Here is a 15,742-nt window from a genome sequence, read left to right as displayed (position 1 = left end):
GTCTTTTGTGTTTTACTTTAACCCAGTAAATCTCAAACAAGTAGTTGTCAAATTTAATTCGTATGTTGAATTTCTTCTAAATTAAATAGCATCCAAAAATATCTAAACTACTTACAAATATTAATCAGTTGGATTTTTGTTATATTTTAACCAATTCATAATTTTGGTTATCTTTTCTTATTTTATTACATTAGTAATTTTTTACATGTGGTCAATAATTTTTAATATAAAATTTAGTTTTTGAGAACTTCATACATATATACAATGTATTTTGACTTTATCTATCCCCTTTTCCCTCTCCAGCTCTTCCTAGATTTTCCCCTCCACATTCCCCTACTACTTTATGTCTTGTTCTTCTCCTTCTTCTTCTTCTTCCTTCTTCCTCCTCTACTTCCTCTACCTTCTCCCTTCTCTTTTTCCTCTTCCTTCTTCTATTTTGTCTAATTAGTGCTGCCCACAAGTGCATAGGTGTATCAAGCCATGCACTCGAGCACAGCCAACCTACCAAGGGATGTACACTCTGAGGAAAACTGACACCCCCATCTAGTAGGGGTAGAGCTTCAAGGGCTCCTCTGTCATCCAGGCTTGATTTTGTCTGGCTTCATCTTGTGCACATTTTGTACAGGCAACTCCTGTTGCTGTGAGTTCATGAGTACCATGGATCTGCTGTGTCTAGAAGACACTGTTTGTCACAGTATTCTTAGCATCTTTTTACCCGCCCCCCCTGTGAAGTTACTTGAGCTTTTTGAGGTGGGGGTGTGATATAGCTATTCTATTGATGGATGATCACTCCATAGACACATATCCTGTGCACTTTGACCAGTTGGGAGTCTCTGTATTATCTGTCACCTGCTGCACAGAGAAGCTTCTCTGATAAGAACCAAGAATGACACAAAACTTGAGGTTCAACACAAGTATTTGATGATAATTTGGCACTATGAGCATTTGGCAAAATAATTATATTAGGTTCTCCCATAGAACTTCTGAGCTCCCAGCTATGGCTTTTTGGCCATATCTATAGTACCAGGAATGAATTGTCTCCTGTGAAATAGACCATAACTTTATTTAAAAAGATGGTTGGTTACCGTCAAAACAGCTATGCCACTATTGCACCAGTGAACATACTTTGCCAGGCCAGTTGTTTTTGTAGGTTACAGGGTTCACAGGTGGGAAAGACAGTTCATGATTTTTCCTCCATGGCAATCATCATAGCATCTTCAGGAAATACAAAGGCCAGCCAGATGTCCATAATTTCAAAAAAGAGATCTGTTCCTTTCCTAGTCAGCTATAAGATTAAAACAGGGAGGATATAAAAAGTGTTTTAGAGAAGATTAGTGACAGAGAGTGAGACAGACATTAAATGCAGGGGCCTGGAATCCTCTTTCAATGATTCAAAGCCTCAGAGTTTGTGTGTATGTGTGTGTGTGTGTGTGTGTGTTAGACACCTTTAAATGTTTTTAGTCTCGCACTACAGTAAGTAGCAATTACGCTATCTGAGTGATATCTCTGGTAACTGATGTCCTGCGTGTGAGAAAGTAATGTAAAGGGAGGGGCACAAGCACTGGCTACTGCTTCAGAGAGGCCTTGGACCATAGCTGGCTCTAACATCCGGGACTCAAAGAGTTCCTTGCACAGAAATGCCCAGTTCAGCAGGAGAAAAGATGACGGAAAGGAGTGGCCTCGTTCACTGTACTGGTTTTATTTCTGGACTTTTTTGGTTTTGTTTTCAAAAACCTTTGTTGGTTGCATTAATAGTTTGTGCTTTTGAAATGGGTAGAGAAAGGTTTTAAAGCTGGGCATGGCATGCAATCCTGCAATCCCGAGATCTAGTAGGGAGGGGCAGGGAAAAGAGTCAGGGGTTTAAGGTCATTCTCAGCTACACAGTGAATTGGAAGCCAGTGTGGGCTACATTACATTTTTGTCTCAAAAGATGGGGTGAGGGGTAAAGGCTAATATTGTATAAAATGGATCACAGTGATCATGACTGTTCAAATTAATTTTTTAATTGAAAAATAGCTTTTTTTTAAACTTTTCAAGATAGGATCTTAACTATGTAGCCCTGGTTGTTTCAGAACTCACTATGTAGATCAGGCTGGCCTCGAACTCACAGAGATCTGCCTGCCTCTGCCTCCGGGGTGCTGGGATTAAAGGTGTGTGTCACAAAGTTCAGAAATAGTTTATGTATTTAAGAAAAGATGCCTGTGCCAGGCATTGGTGGCTCACGCCTTTAATTCTAGCACCCTGGAGGTAGAGACAGGCAGATATCTGTGAGTTTGTGGCCAGCCTCGACTACAAAATGAGTTCCAGGACAACCTCCAAAGCTACACAGAGAAACCTTGTCTCAAAAAACCAATAAATAAATAAATAAATAAATAAATAAATAAATAAATAAAAAGATGCTTGTAAAAGATAGGACTGCTCATCTCTCCTTTCTGTCATGTCCAGCTTTTCCTGATGTAGTGCGATGCTGTTTGGTGCCTGGAGTCTGGGCTTGCTTTAGTTACTGACTGAGCAGTTACAAGGCCCTTCACTAAGAGTGCCAGACACAGTTTTCACAACTTTATCAAATTAACTCATTTCATACCGATAGCAACAGTGCAAAATGGGTGGTACTCTAATCCTAACTTGGGGAGAAGCTGAGGCCTATGACAGTGAAATGTATGGAGGAGGCCACATGCAGTAAAGGATGCTGCTAAAAAAATTAGCTGTCATAAGAACCGCGTCTGGAGAAGTATCCCCTTTGAGAACTGAGATTAATAGGTGCTGATGGCTTCTCTAGGTTGACTTATCTCATCATTGTGATTTCTCTCCATGGAAACATTCTGTGGTACAGACAACATAACTGAGGATGGAGGATGCAGCTCAGATTGTAGAATGCTTGCCTAGCATGCACAAAAGCTTGGGTTCCATCCCCAGACCACCCAAGATCAGGCATGGTGGTACGGGTGATGATGGCAGAACCTTTGCCCATGTTACCATCACACTCCAACAGCAGGAGAAAGGAGATGGTCAATGCCTCTGTGCTGCGAAGGGCTCTCCTCTCCAGTAGCCCAACATGAAGTCTGGCTTCTGCCGGGAGCCAGACTATTTCATGAATGATGGCGTTTCAGGCTCACTAGGCCTGGAACATGTTGCTCAGTGGGAGGCAGGTTTCTTGTCTTCTTTTACTCCCATTTGGCAAGGACATCTCATTATGTAAGACGGCCACTGTTTATCTGCACCGTATTTTTACAAGGGTTGTTCTAAGTTTTGGCAGATAGGAGTGAATATTTCATGAAGCAGGGTTCATAATGAACAAGGCCTTAAATGAAGTTTGGGTAGGATACCAGAAAGGTGTTCATTCTGAGGTTCCGTGATGTTTTTCTTTCTTTATTGTTCACATTCATTGGATGTCGATGAGAAGCAAATGGTTGGCCAGACACTATTAATACATCCTAATTTATGTTTTAAAGAAACTGAAATGTATCTTGTCGTCCCTAGAAACCCAACCAGCCTAGAGAACATTTACATTTATCTCATCTTGGCAAATATTTCTAAAACCTCATTCGTCATTGAAGCAGAACCTTTGCTTTGGAAAGTGCTGCCTCTCCACGGGCCAACCGAAAACTCACAGTGTCATTTTAAGTGGCTCACAGCTAACCCCGAAGAGCTTATGAATGGGATATTTCATGGAAGTATATTTGGGAGATGCAATGAAGTGCCAAGCCTCTGCTAAAAATTAGTTCTTTATTCAAATATTATTTTATTGTTTCCTCTTAGTGCATTTTAATCTAACTGTTCTACATAAATCTGGAGACTAATAAAATGGCTTCTACAGGAATGAGATATCCCTTCACAATGAGTTGTTCTAAAGCAGATTAATGGTCCTGGATACATAAGAATTTTCATTTACTGGGGATCACACCCAGCACCTTGAGTGTGTTAAGCAAGTTTCCTACCACTGAATTCTACCACCAGGCCCAAGAACTATTTTATAAGACAACTTCTGTGGTTTGGATGTGGGCTTCAACACGAGTCGTATTTAACTCATTGTCACCTGATCAAGCATCTATTAAAATGAGTGGCTTAAGATTGCTTCCCAGCCCCAGTCTAGAAGAGTAGACATTTGCATTTATAGGAATGGAAGCACAGGAGACTGAGTTCTAGAGTCTGGTTTGTGTTCTTCCTCTAAGGTTACCATGCACTAAAGAGCAGTCTTTCTTCAGAAATTACCTGAAAGTAGGAAGTCCTTTCATTTGTACTAAACTAGGTAGAAATATCAGCTTCTCTCTATATACACGTATGTTTCTGACAAGACAGGGTATGCAGGGCGATATGGCTGTTATAGACACAACACATGTCTTGAATACATTGAATATACTGTTCACTACATCTCCATTTCATAAGTTACAATTTTAGCATTTCAAAAAGTTTGTATTTTAAGGAATAAAGCAATACTCTTTCACAGCCTCAGCTGAAATGATGGCTTTGTAAGAGAAGCAAAGCATTTCCACCAAAGTGGAATACATTTTTTCCTAATTTTTATTTCAATTAGAAACAAGATTGTTTTCCATGTCAATCCCAGTTCCCTCTCCCTCCTGTCCTCCCCTGCCACCCCCCCAACTAAAACCCCACCTATCACATACCCATTCTGCTCCCCAGGGAGGGTGAGGCCTTCCATGGGGGGGGTGTCTTCAGAATCTGTCATATCCTTTGGGAAAGGGCCTAGGCCCACCCCCGTGTGTCTTGGCTCAGGGAGTATCCCTCTCTAGCATGATGTTTTATTAATTTCAACCATTTAAAGCAGTGATTCTCAACCTTCCTAAGGCTGAGACCTCTCAGTACAGTTCCTAATGGTGTGGTGGACCCCCCAGCCATAAAATTATTTTGGATGCTACTTCATAACTGTAATTTGCTACTGTTTTGAAACATAATGTAAATGTGCAGATTGCCTTAGGTGAACCCCATAAAAGGGTAGGTCCATGTCCAACGGGACAATGACCCATATGTTGAGAACGGTGGATTTAGGGCAAAACAATAAATAGAGAGTGGCATGAGCTTTTAATAACATCATTCAGTAGCACAAATTCTTTTTGTAGATGACAGAAATTGGATGAATAAATAGGAAAAAATACTTGCTAAGAATTTGTGTGTGTGTGTGTGTGTGTGTGTGTGTGTGTGTGTGTGTGTGTGTGTGTGTAAGTTTCTTTTAGGTAGGTTCTTGTTATGTGGCTCAAGCTATCTTTGAATTCATGATTCCCCAACTGCAGCCTCCAAAATGGTGGCATAAGCCAACACAGCCAACTACAACGCACTAATTTCTTTCTTTCTGTCTGTCTTTCTCTTTTTTTATGATGTAGTTTCTCCCTTTGTTGTCCAATCTAGTCTTGAACTGCCCATAATCCTTCAGCTTCCTGTTTCAGGTTCCTAAGTGCTGGGATTACAGGTGTGGGCCACTATATCTGGCTGCGTTTGACTTTCCAAGGCAGAATTATCAATAGTTTGGAAAGCTACTGTAATATTTAGTAAAGTGTTATAAGCAAAATGCTGGCTCAGATTGCTCTAGTCTATTATTATTTGTGTTCACATAGCCTTCTCAACATAAAAAAATTATAAACCCATGTTTTTATTTTTATAGCATTCCATTAAACACTTTCCACCATTGTCCAGATTCTAAACTTCACTTTCACAATAGTTTCCTTCTTTTCTCATGGCTCTTATTTCCTCTCAATTCTTTCTCTTGTACATAAATAAACATGTAGGTAGTATCTAAGGTGGAAACAGTTTTCAAGAACGAATGGATTAGACTAACAAATGTAACACAGACCTGAAAAACATAGAGTTGGGTGTGGTGGCAAAGCCTGTAATGCAAGGACTCAGGAAAAGCAGGAAAGATCACAAGTTGAGGCCAGCCTGGGCTATATACCAAGACTTTGCCTCTGAAAAATAACTAAGCAAACCACCCCTTCTCCCAGACAATCCCTTTCCATACTTACACACATACACACACACACACACACACACACACACACACATTGAACTGAGGTGCACTGAAATTTGTAGATGCACAACTAATCAAGACACAATAATCAGTGTTATATTTTAAAGTTAAGAAACAAAGTCTGTATATTCTAGAATTCAACATCTCCATGTGTGCCTAATCATGCATGAGCAAGCAATGTAGTGTCATGGCAATAATAAAATTATGATTTAAGAATACATTTGTATTCTTAATACAATGTAAATAGAATAATTAGAAGACTAGAGGAGTCTTCCCAGCAGTAAACTCTTCACTCTATTCAGTGTGCTTAAGGCTTTTGTTACAGTTATAATAGAACTTTATCCACTTTGGGGCCTGATAAGTGAAATTTAGAAAATTTGAATGAGTTGCAAAACAATAACAATACAGGCCCATTTAAATATGGAAAAGGTTTATTTGCTCAGGAATACTTATAGATGTAGCAGTTATTCACTTTAGAGGGATGGCTAATAAGTGAATGTTTGCAGTTAAACTACACAAGACAGACAGCATGTATAGTTAAAAATAAGAGTTGGTTTTCATTCATATAAGAAACCTGCAGAGTGAAGATAGATACAGAGCCTAGTCATGAGAACCAGTGTTCTGAGAGGAAGAGTTGGGAGTTACCAGAGAAGCACAATAAGAATAATTACAGTTGAGAAATAGTCCTGGGAGAAGAGGCTAAAATAACAACACCATTTCAGCGGGAAGAGAGAAAGCTGTTTCACACGGTGGAATAGACCAGAGCTCACGTGTTCCACTTTCTCCTTCTCCTGCCAATCACAATATGACAGTGAAAACAATGATCACAAAACGATTCTATACCAAGGCCAGAAATAGCCCATGTAGACAGAAAGACTTTCAATCCCACATCTCCCTTAATGACAGAAATGTAAGAGCTGGGGTTGGGACAGTTCCATCCTTGCTCTAGTGGGAGATTTACCTCTTTGAGTGGAGGGAGTTATAGCTCCATCCATGGTTTGTTTATGGCAGACCCAGAGGGAGCATAATCAGTGTGGCCCCATGGAGGGTGCCAAGTACTTTGCTCTTAGTACCTTTGCACCTTTTCTTGAACTGTGACAGGATTGCTTGGGGAAGTAAGAGATTTCTGAAGAGAAAAGGTCTTTATTTAATATCAAAACAATAAAAGTTAACACAAATTAGCTAACAATAGCAACAACCAGAAAAGATATATGCTGGGCAGGTGACACACGCCTCTGGTATTCAGGAGGCAGAAATAGAAAGAGACTGCAAAGACTTATCAGTGGTTAAGTGTGTTTGGTTCTTGTAGGGGACCCAACTTCAGTTCCTAGCACCCATGTCAAATGGCTCACAACTGCCTGTGATGCCATCCTCAGGCCATCTGACATATCCTTCAGGCCTCTGCCAGTATCCAGACATTTGATATATATTAATACAAACACATAAGATCAAGTAAAAGATACCTAAAACAACAACCAGCCAAGGCTTCCTGTCAGGACTTCGTCTCAAAAACAAAGATTTCCGACACCTGGGAGTCAGAAGCAGGTGGATCTCTGTGAGTTCAAGGTCAGTTTGGCTTATACAGGGAGTTCCAGGGGCCAAAGGCCACACACACACACACACACACACACACACACACACACGAAAAACAAATCCCAAAGAAAAATGGCAAAACAAATTGTGACACTATGTGATCCTTTTCCACACATGGAAGTCCCCAGAAGGAAGTGTTAACCCTGGTGAAAACTCCACTTCCAAGCACTGTGAGAAAACAGGAAAGGGTTTATAAGAAACACTGCAAGTCTATTTTCCAGGAAACACTGATGGGTGAAATCACAGAAAAGTCCACTTAAAATGGTTTATGAGTTCTAATATATTTAAATATTGTCTTTACAAATTTGTGGAGCTTGTGGGGCAGCACTGTCTAAGCATATCCAGCTTTATGACACGGATTGGCTAGTGTTCCTGCCAATCTTCCAGGGAAGGATGGACTCTGCTTAGTACCTGGGGTGGGGGCTCTGAAGAAATACTGACAGTTAGCTGGAACCAGAAACCTATAAACCATGCTTTTTACTTGAAATCTGACTTTTAAAACATACTTACAGACACAATATGGGTCAAACTAGGGATGTTGGTGGGGACTGAGTCTGGTTAGTGCTGGTGTCCTTCTATGATTGTGGTTTAGACTGATGCTAGTTTAAAAGGATTAGAGTGCTTAATACCTTGCAGACAGATACCTGACCACCTCCATGACCTTTCTGTAGTGCAGCACCATCTTTACAAGTTGTTTTCATTGCATATTGAACTCAGCTGGAGAAGCAGGGGAAGGGAGACTGGTACCAGGATTCCTGGGGATGCGATGGGTCCCCTCACAACTGTGCTGGGCACAGGCTTCAGAACAGAAATCCTGTGTGGGGAGTGAGTAGTAGCTGGGTCCTGACTCCCAGACTTGATTTGGTATTACCTCAGAAAAGGCCTGGGTAAAGACCAGCCTACGATCAGGTCAGGAGGTCAGGGCCAATAACTTCCGGGGTTTGATGTTAGGCTTTGACTGTTGTGACCCTTTTCTGGTGGTGTGTTTCACTCTCTCTGATGTAGCTATTACCTCCAACCTCTCATCAAAGTGGTTTTTCTGCCTTCAGAACAGAAGTTCTTTCTTCCTCCAGCAGTCTTGAAAAATGAATACAAAGAAAGGCTGCAGCCGCTCTTAAAAGGACAATAAAGTGTGAGTGCTTTGTCTATAGATTTTCAGAATCACTGGCTGGACCAACACTGTGGGATGATGCAAGACTCCACCACAAAAGGTTTAATTCATACCTAAAATGTTGCCATTATCTTAGGTAATGATATATAATTAAGTTGCTGACTAGGTTCTCATGCTTTTCTATCAGTGATTCATGGCTGTTGTCAAAAAAGCAGCAGCATCAACTGAGCTCATTTGGCTAAAGCCCTTGTTTGAAATACCCAACCAACAGGGTTTTCTTGATCCATCGGCTCATCAAGGTAGTTCATGTGTTTCTGTAAAAACCTGAGTGCATGCCAGGTTTCCTCTACACCCACTGCAGCTTTCCAGAACAATTTCTGATGTTGCCATAAAATATGGTAAAAAAGTGGAGACAGCAGCTGCACTCTAGACACATTTACTGTTGTCTATTCCATAAAGCAACATTGAAGAAGAACATGTTATAGAATCAAAGTCCTTATCTTTTCCAAAGATAGTATTGACATCCCTAGAATGTGTCTCATTGTTCCCAATAGGATGGATACATGGAGAAACTTCTTCCAGGGTAGCTGTTCTTTCATAATACCTTCGTGGGTGAGGATCCTAATAGCATGGGTCAAGGTTGACCAACAAAAAACTAGAATACCGCAGACTATCACTGGGCTGGCAATCCAGCTCAGCAGATTTGTAAAAGCGAAGAACAAAAGCTGTGAAGTGGGAAGATTGGTCTACAAAAAATGAATTTATTAGCTTAGACCCCTAGTGATAGGTAAAAAGGATAGGTTTAAAAAACATAAACACCTTCATCTTTTGTTTGTGCTTCCCTGGTTGGACTGGAGACTCCTGCCTCAGAGTTCCAAGTCCAAGTCCAAGTACTAAGTTACAGGCATGTGCCATTATGCCTGGCTATACCACAAACATTTAAAAGTGTAATTTGGCTTCATAACTTGATGTGGTGGCACACAGAAGCAAAATTTTAAAAGAGAAAAGAAAGAAAATAATTCAGTTCTTTTTTGAAGAAACTTTCAACTTCAAATGCCTGAATTTGTATCTCACAGATGCTTTCAAATATTATGGTTGGGGGGCCAGTCAGAGGTGTTTGTTTCTATGGGTCTGAGAGTAAAAGCAAAGGTAAGAAGTCAGGGTTAAAGTGGTTTTATTTATCCACTGTGGGGGGAAAATAATAAGACATGGACCTGTGTTCTATAAGAGAGACACCTGTGTTCCAAAGACCCTGGGTAATTTCTTTGGCCTGATTTTTTCTTTTTTTTTATAATGTATACTTGAAGCCCAAGTTACAAGTTTAATGTGAAAGCCCCTAAACTACCTCTGCCAGTCCAAGCAAGACATTGTTTCAGGGATTCAAATACTGTTGAAATTCTGAGTCACAGTGAGTTAATGGCAAATCATAACTACGATGAGAAGAGGGATGATAGTAGACATTTTCTTTCTCCGCTAAGATCAGCTGGAGAAACTATAGTTCTCATGGAGCTAATTATCTTGTCATCAGGATGAAAACTTTCTAGAACCAGGCAGGTGGAGGCAGATCCTGCTCTAGGGTTCTCAATCAAAGTAAAAGTGTCTTTTTTTTTTTGGACCAGGTGACCTAGTGTTCATGAAAAAATGCTGACTTACTCTAACCTGCTGCCAATTCTGAGCATCAGCGCTATTGCCTTTAGCTAAAATGCAAGTGACAGCATTCTCAGGGACAGGATATGATACACCTTGCCCTATAATCCTTTCCTTTATTAGCCTCTAGTTGCATCTATCAACACCCTTATTACTGTCACTGTTAATCTTCACATCTCAAGAACGCTCAAGTATTCCTCGCATTTTAAAGACGTCAAATGATTCATGTGAGCACAACGGTTAGGGTTCAGCTAGAACTTTGCCTGCTCATGGGTTTAAACACTTGCTCCCCCACTTGTGGTGGTGTTTTGGGAGACGGTGGAAGCCCAGCCTAGCTAATACAAGTAGGTCTCTGGGCATCCTCCTTGAAGGTGACATCTACTTCTGGTTCCAAATCAAATACTGCTTCATGATCCACCAAGATGTGAGAGCAGCAGCCACAAACTCCGGCCACTGTGGCCCCGAACTGTCTCAGCTGCTCTTTTCAGGGAAGGGATTTTCTGTGTAGCTTTGTAGACCAGGCTGGTCTTTGAACTCACAGATATGTACCTGCCTCTACCTCCCGAGAGCTGGGATAAAAGGCATGTGCCACCAGCACCTGTTTTACAATGCTTCTTTTGGATGTTTTGACCCTATGTGGAGCAATAACTAATAAACAATAAATTCCACATAGACTGTTTCTCCTTGATCTCCCTTTAAGTTCATGTAATATACATTGTATCCTAATAGTCCCAGTGTTGTTGGGACAGTCAGCTGAATCTCATTCAAGCTATCTCCTCAATAGAGGCACTTTTGTCTTATGTGAATGAAACATATTCAGCACAGCCATTCTTGACACTAATTTGCATAAAGTGAGCCAGAGGAGATTGCAAGACTATCAAGCCTCTACATCAATCCAATAGGTGTTTCAGGACCAGGGAACTGGCTGTTTTCAGCCCTATCCCAGTTGGTTCCCATCCAGGGAGCTTAGAAGCAGTACTTTACTAACCCTTGCTCCAGTGGCAGTCGGAGTGAAAAAAGAAACATTGAGTATATTTCCATGCTGTTGAATTTCCTGGAACCTATACCATCTTATTTAAACCTTTATACTTTTGATGGGGGAAGTGCTTCTGTGTATGTGTTTGTCTTATTGGATGACACATAAAGTACTGTTTGGCTGATGAGGCAGCAATTTAGGTGGGACTAGGAGTCAAGGAGGATTCTGGGAAATGTAGTAAAGAAGTGGTGATCCAGGCAGGAAGTAACATAGCAGAGAGACTCATATATAAACAAGGGCAAGAAGGAAGTGGGCCCCCTTCTCTCTTCCTCCGGAGTCACTATGTGAGCCTGGGAAGACAGGATGTTTTCCACTGGCATCCAATAAGATAAGTCTTATAAAATATATAGATTTATGATAATTAAGACTGAGCTAGCAAATGAGAAATCCTAGTCATTGGCCAAGCAGCATTTGTACTTAATATAAGTCTCTGGTATTATTTTGGCCACCCACATGGTGGGCAGAACTCAAGTGGGTAGTGGAAAGATTTATTGTAACACTTTTGCTGTCTCAGAGGTAAAATTCCTGTCTCAGAGAGGCTTCCTGGGTAGATGACTTATACAATGGTTAGACTCCAGAGTTTAAGTAGGTTTAAAACACAAACTTTCCTAGTGTTGTAGGTTCCCATGAGGTCATCGTGTGTTTTGTGGTCAAGAAAATTCTAGTTTGTCATTCACTCAAGTAGTTCAAGAGTATATTGCTTTTGGGATCAACGTGATATGAGAAAGAGCCCTGAGATAAAATTCAAAAGACCTGAGGAGGATTATTTGTGACTGTAGAAATAGCTAGTTTGTGTTTTCATTTAGAAACAAAGAAAAAAAATGTCGTCAGGTGGTGGTGGTGTACCCCTTTAATCCCAACACTCTTGAGGCAGAGGCAGTCAGATCTCTGTGAATTTGAGGCTAGCCTGGCCTACAGAGCAAGTTCAAGGACAGCCAAGTCTACACAGAGAAACCTTGTCTTGAAAATCAAAACAAGCAAACAAAAGACAAAAACAAACAAACAAACAATAATAACAAAATGTACTGTGACTATGGTAAAGAATCTTTGTAAATAAGTAAGCATTGAAGAGGCAGAGGCAGGAGGATCTCTGTGAGTTCAAGGCCATTCTGGTCTACCTAGTGAATTCTAAGAGAGCCAGAGTTATATAGTGAGATCCTGTTTTAGGGTGGGAGAGAATCTTTGTAAATACAAACCAGAGAATGTATACAATTTCTAAAGATAGAATTTCTGCACAGTTCTAACACACGAAGATTTAATCTAGGTAGAAGCCCCTTATTTACAGCTCTTTAAGGACCCACTAACTGAGCAGACAGAAGTCTTCCTAGGGATACCCAGAAACTTCTGTTTTGTAAAAACTTCTCACAAATAACCATCAGACAGAAATTGTGTATGTGACAGGCTGAGAAGTGTTTTAAGATGGGCATCTCTTAGCAAGGGATTCAGTAGTGCTCGTATACTTAGCAGGGGCTAGTTACTGGGAAGATGGTCTGTGCTATGAGGTAATGACCTTCAGCTGGGTACAACAAGAGGTGGTATTCTACTTTCTCTTTCCTGGACCTAAGTCACTATGTGACTCTAGGTCCTCCTCTTCTTCCTCCCCCCTCTCCCTTCCCCCTCCTCTATTTGTTTGTTAGCTTACCTGATAATTAGACAGCCCAAGAATCATGTGTTGGTCTTTTGTCACTATCAACTGCCAGACACACAGTAAACTTGGCATTTAGGGCCTACTGGAAGAAATCAGTGGAAATATAAGTGTTCATGACTGTTGATAGAGAACATGTAGAAACAACATCTTCAGAAAATCTGCCGTTATTTAAATAAACCTTGAAAGCAGAGACAGCTGATGGCTATAACCAGAAATAGGAATATGCAGCCTCCTGAGGGGAACATTTTGTTCTTGAAGAGAAGGAAAATAAAAGTGTGTGTGTGTGTGTGTGTGTGTGTGTGTGTGTGTGTGTGTGTGTGTGTGTGAATGCTACCCTGCTTCTGTATCAAAGAATAAAAATGTGTGATAATTTCCACTTTTTTAATAAGTTGCAATAATCTGTAGCCTGAAAATGTTAGGCTTGGGTGGAAATTTTGAATAGGTGTGTTGATCAGCTTTAATTTGCTGTTGAAGATTAAAGTTGTATTGAAATGGATGAATTCCAAATTTTAATTAAATTCAAGTTAGGCGCCGGGCATTGGTGGTGCACGCCTTTAATCCCAGCACTCCGGAGGCAGAGGCAGGCAGATCTCTGTGAGTTTGAGGCCATCCTGGTCTACAGAGTGAGTTCCAGGACAGCCTCCAAAGCAATACAGAGAAACCTTGTCTCGGAAAAAAAAAAAAAAAATCAAGTTAGGCTGGTATATATGAATTGTACAGAGAACTCCTGGAGTTTTTTTGTAGGAGTTAAAAATGATGCTTAGCTGGACTGGATGGAAAACTATTACATAAGACAGATAGGCATTGATGTTGTTTTGGGGGTAATAAAACTACCATGGATAGTATGCCTGTGGAATGCTGTCCAATCACAAACGCTGATACTCCAGATGCAGGGATCTATTTTCACTGGGGAAATACTTGCTGTGCTGAGGAACCATTACCCTGTTTGTGCCAAGCTGCCTGTCTTGCCTGAACTTAGCTGGAGACTGAATTTTTAGACAATCTTTGATTGCTCTCAAGTTTTCCTTTTCTGAAACAAGCTCCAAGTTATATCCTGTATGGCACCTCTCAGTTCTTGGAAGTCCAGTGACTCATTTCCTAAAATGAGCTGATGTTACTTTTCAGAACTTAATGTTTAAAGAACAAAACATATAATTGCAAGCTAACCTCAGGTGATGATTATATTTAAAAAGGTTTAAAGACCTATGCTGGGTGCTGGACTGGGTGTGAGGGTGGGGGTGGGGGTGTCACTTGTAATACACCCACTTACTCTAGGAGATCTGCATACAAATTACTGCAAGAGAATATTGACATTTGGCAAGATGACACTTTAAATCAAGAATCATTAAGAACAGTGTGCCTTTCATTAGTTTATCAGGTACTCGAAGGACCTTGTTTTGTGTTATTCCCTTAGTTTTCTCTGTTTCTTTTGTTTTCAGAAACTAAGTTGCATCATGTAGCCCTGGCTGGCCTTGGACTTGATATATAGACCAAGTTAGCCTTGAAGTCACAGAGATCTGCTGCTTGCTGGGATTAAAGTCAATCTACACCATATCTGCACGCCCCTACCCCCCTTTTTATCACAAGGCCTCATTTAATTTAGGCTTGCCTGAACTTGCTAGTAGAGGCTGGCCTTCAGCTTCAGATTCCCCTGCCTCCACTCCCCCACCGCCCCTGTCCACTTAGCCACCAAGTCTGGCCCACCTTTGTTAAAGCCTGTAAAAGGGTACTCACTGTATTATAGGCAAACTGAACATGTGGCAACCAGGTTTTCCTCATTCTGGAACCCGAGAGTAGCAGAACTAGTAGAAAGTATAAACAGGCAAAAGAAAATATTTATTGTGGGGATTTGACTCTACAAAATAACTAGTTTACCTCTAATCAGGAGGTGAGTCAGGAAGATTGATGTCAGCATGGAATATAGTTCCAAAACAACAACAAAAACAATTACAGGCTGGGGATATAGCTTAGTGCAACAATTGCCTAGCAAGCAAGTTAAGGCCCTGGGTTCCATTCCTAATGCCCTCACCCCCCAACAACAAAGCAACAAAGTAGGAGCTGGGTTTCTGTTTGGTACTGGAGTCTGGAGTTTGCAAGGGTGGCAGTCGGGAGGGGTGGGTGGCTATGAAGTGGGAAGATCAAGGAACAAACAGTGTCTTTGAAGCTTGGCTGGAAACCACAATGAAGGACCGGAACTCCTGTCTGTCTGCCTCCAGGCCTCTAAGGCTTAGGATAGTGACACTCTGAGCGAGAAACTGGTGCCCTGTATGTCTAGGATGTAAAAAACGCACTTGGCCCCAAAGCCAGAGAAAGTGAATCATAAGCCCCAGTCGGAGCAGCAGCACCGAAGGCCCAGCTGCGGCCCCACCCAACTGTGAGTGCGTGAGTCAGCAGATAGGCAGCCGAGTGCGTGCAAGCGGTGCAGCGGGGCCACATCCCAGCACCAACTTCCCGAGGAATGCGTTTGCCCCTTCCTTTCTCTATTCCACACCTTTTAAAAAATATTCCTGTGAGTCACATTAGTTCTGAGTGCTGCAGGGCAGGGAGGTGAACGACTGAGCTCTTACTTAGATAAACTGGCATAATGCAAATGCATGTTTTGGTCTAACCTTCTGTCAACTTGGCATCCAAACACACCTTTTAACGATGTTTAGCTTCCAAATAAAGACAAAGGGTGAAATATTGCCCGAAGCTGACATAACACAATCGGTGGTCACACATGTGAAA

General features: G+C 41.2%; 1 long non-coding RNA gene across 1 annotated transcript; it reads right to left on the bottom strand.

Moving 5' to 3' along the window:
* Positions 1-1,082: 1,082 nt before the first annotated feature.
* Positions 1,083-15,326, bottom strand: LOC103160067. Its single transcript, XR_003481883.2, has 3 exons — positions 14,750-15,326; positions 13,010-13,097; positions 1,083-1,285 (listed from the first exon to the last, which is right to left on the bottom strand). It is a non-coding gene; the product is annotated as an uncharacterized LOC103160067 (long non-coding RNA).
* Between the last annotated feature and the right edge of the window lie 416 nt (positions 15,327-15,742).

Source organism: Cricetulus griseus, chromosome 2, assembly GCF_003668045.3.
Source record: "Cricetulus griseus strain 17A/GY chromosome 2, alternate assembly CriGri-PICRH-1.0, whole genome shotgun sequence".
NCBI classification, from domain to species: Eukaryota; Metazoa; Chordata; class Mammalia; order Rodentia; family Cricetidae; genus Cricetulus; species Cricetulus griseus.
Note: the sequence above shows the minus strand (reverse complement) of the source record. Positions and strands in the feature narration are given on the sequence as shown.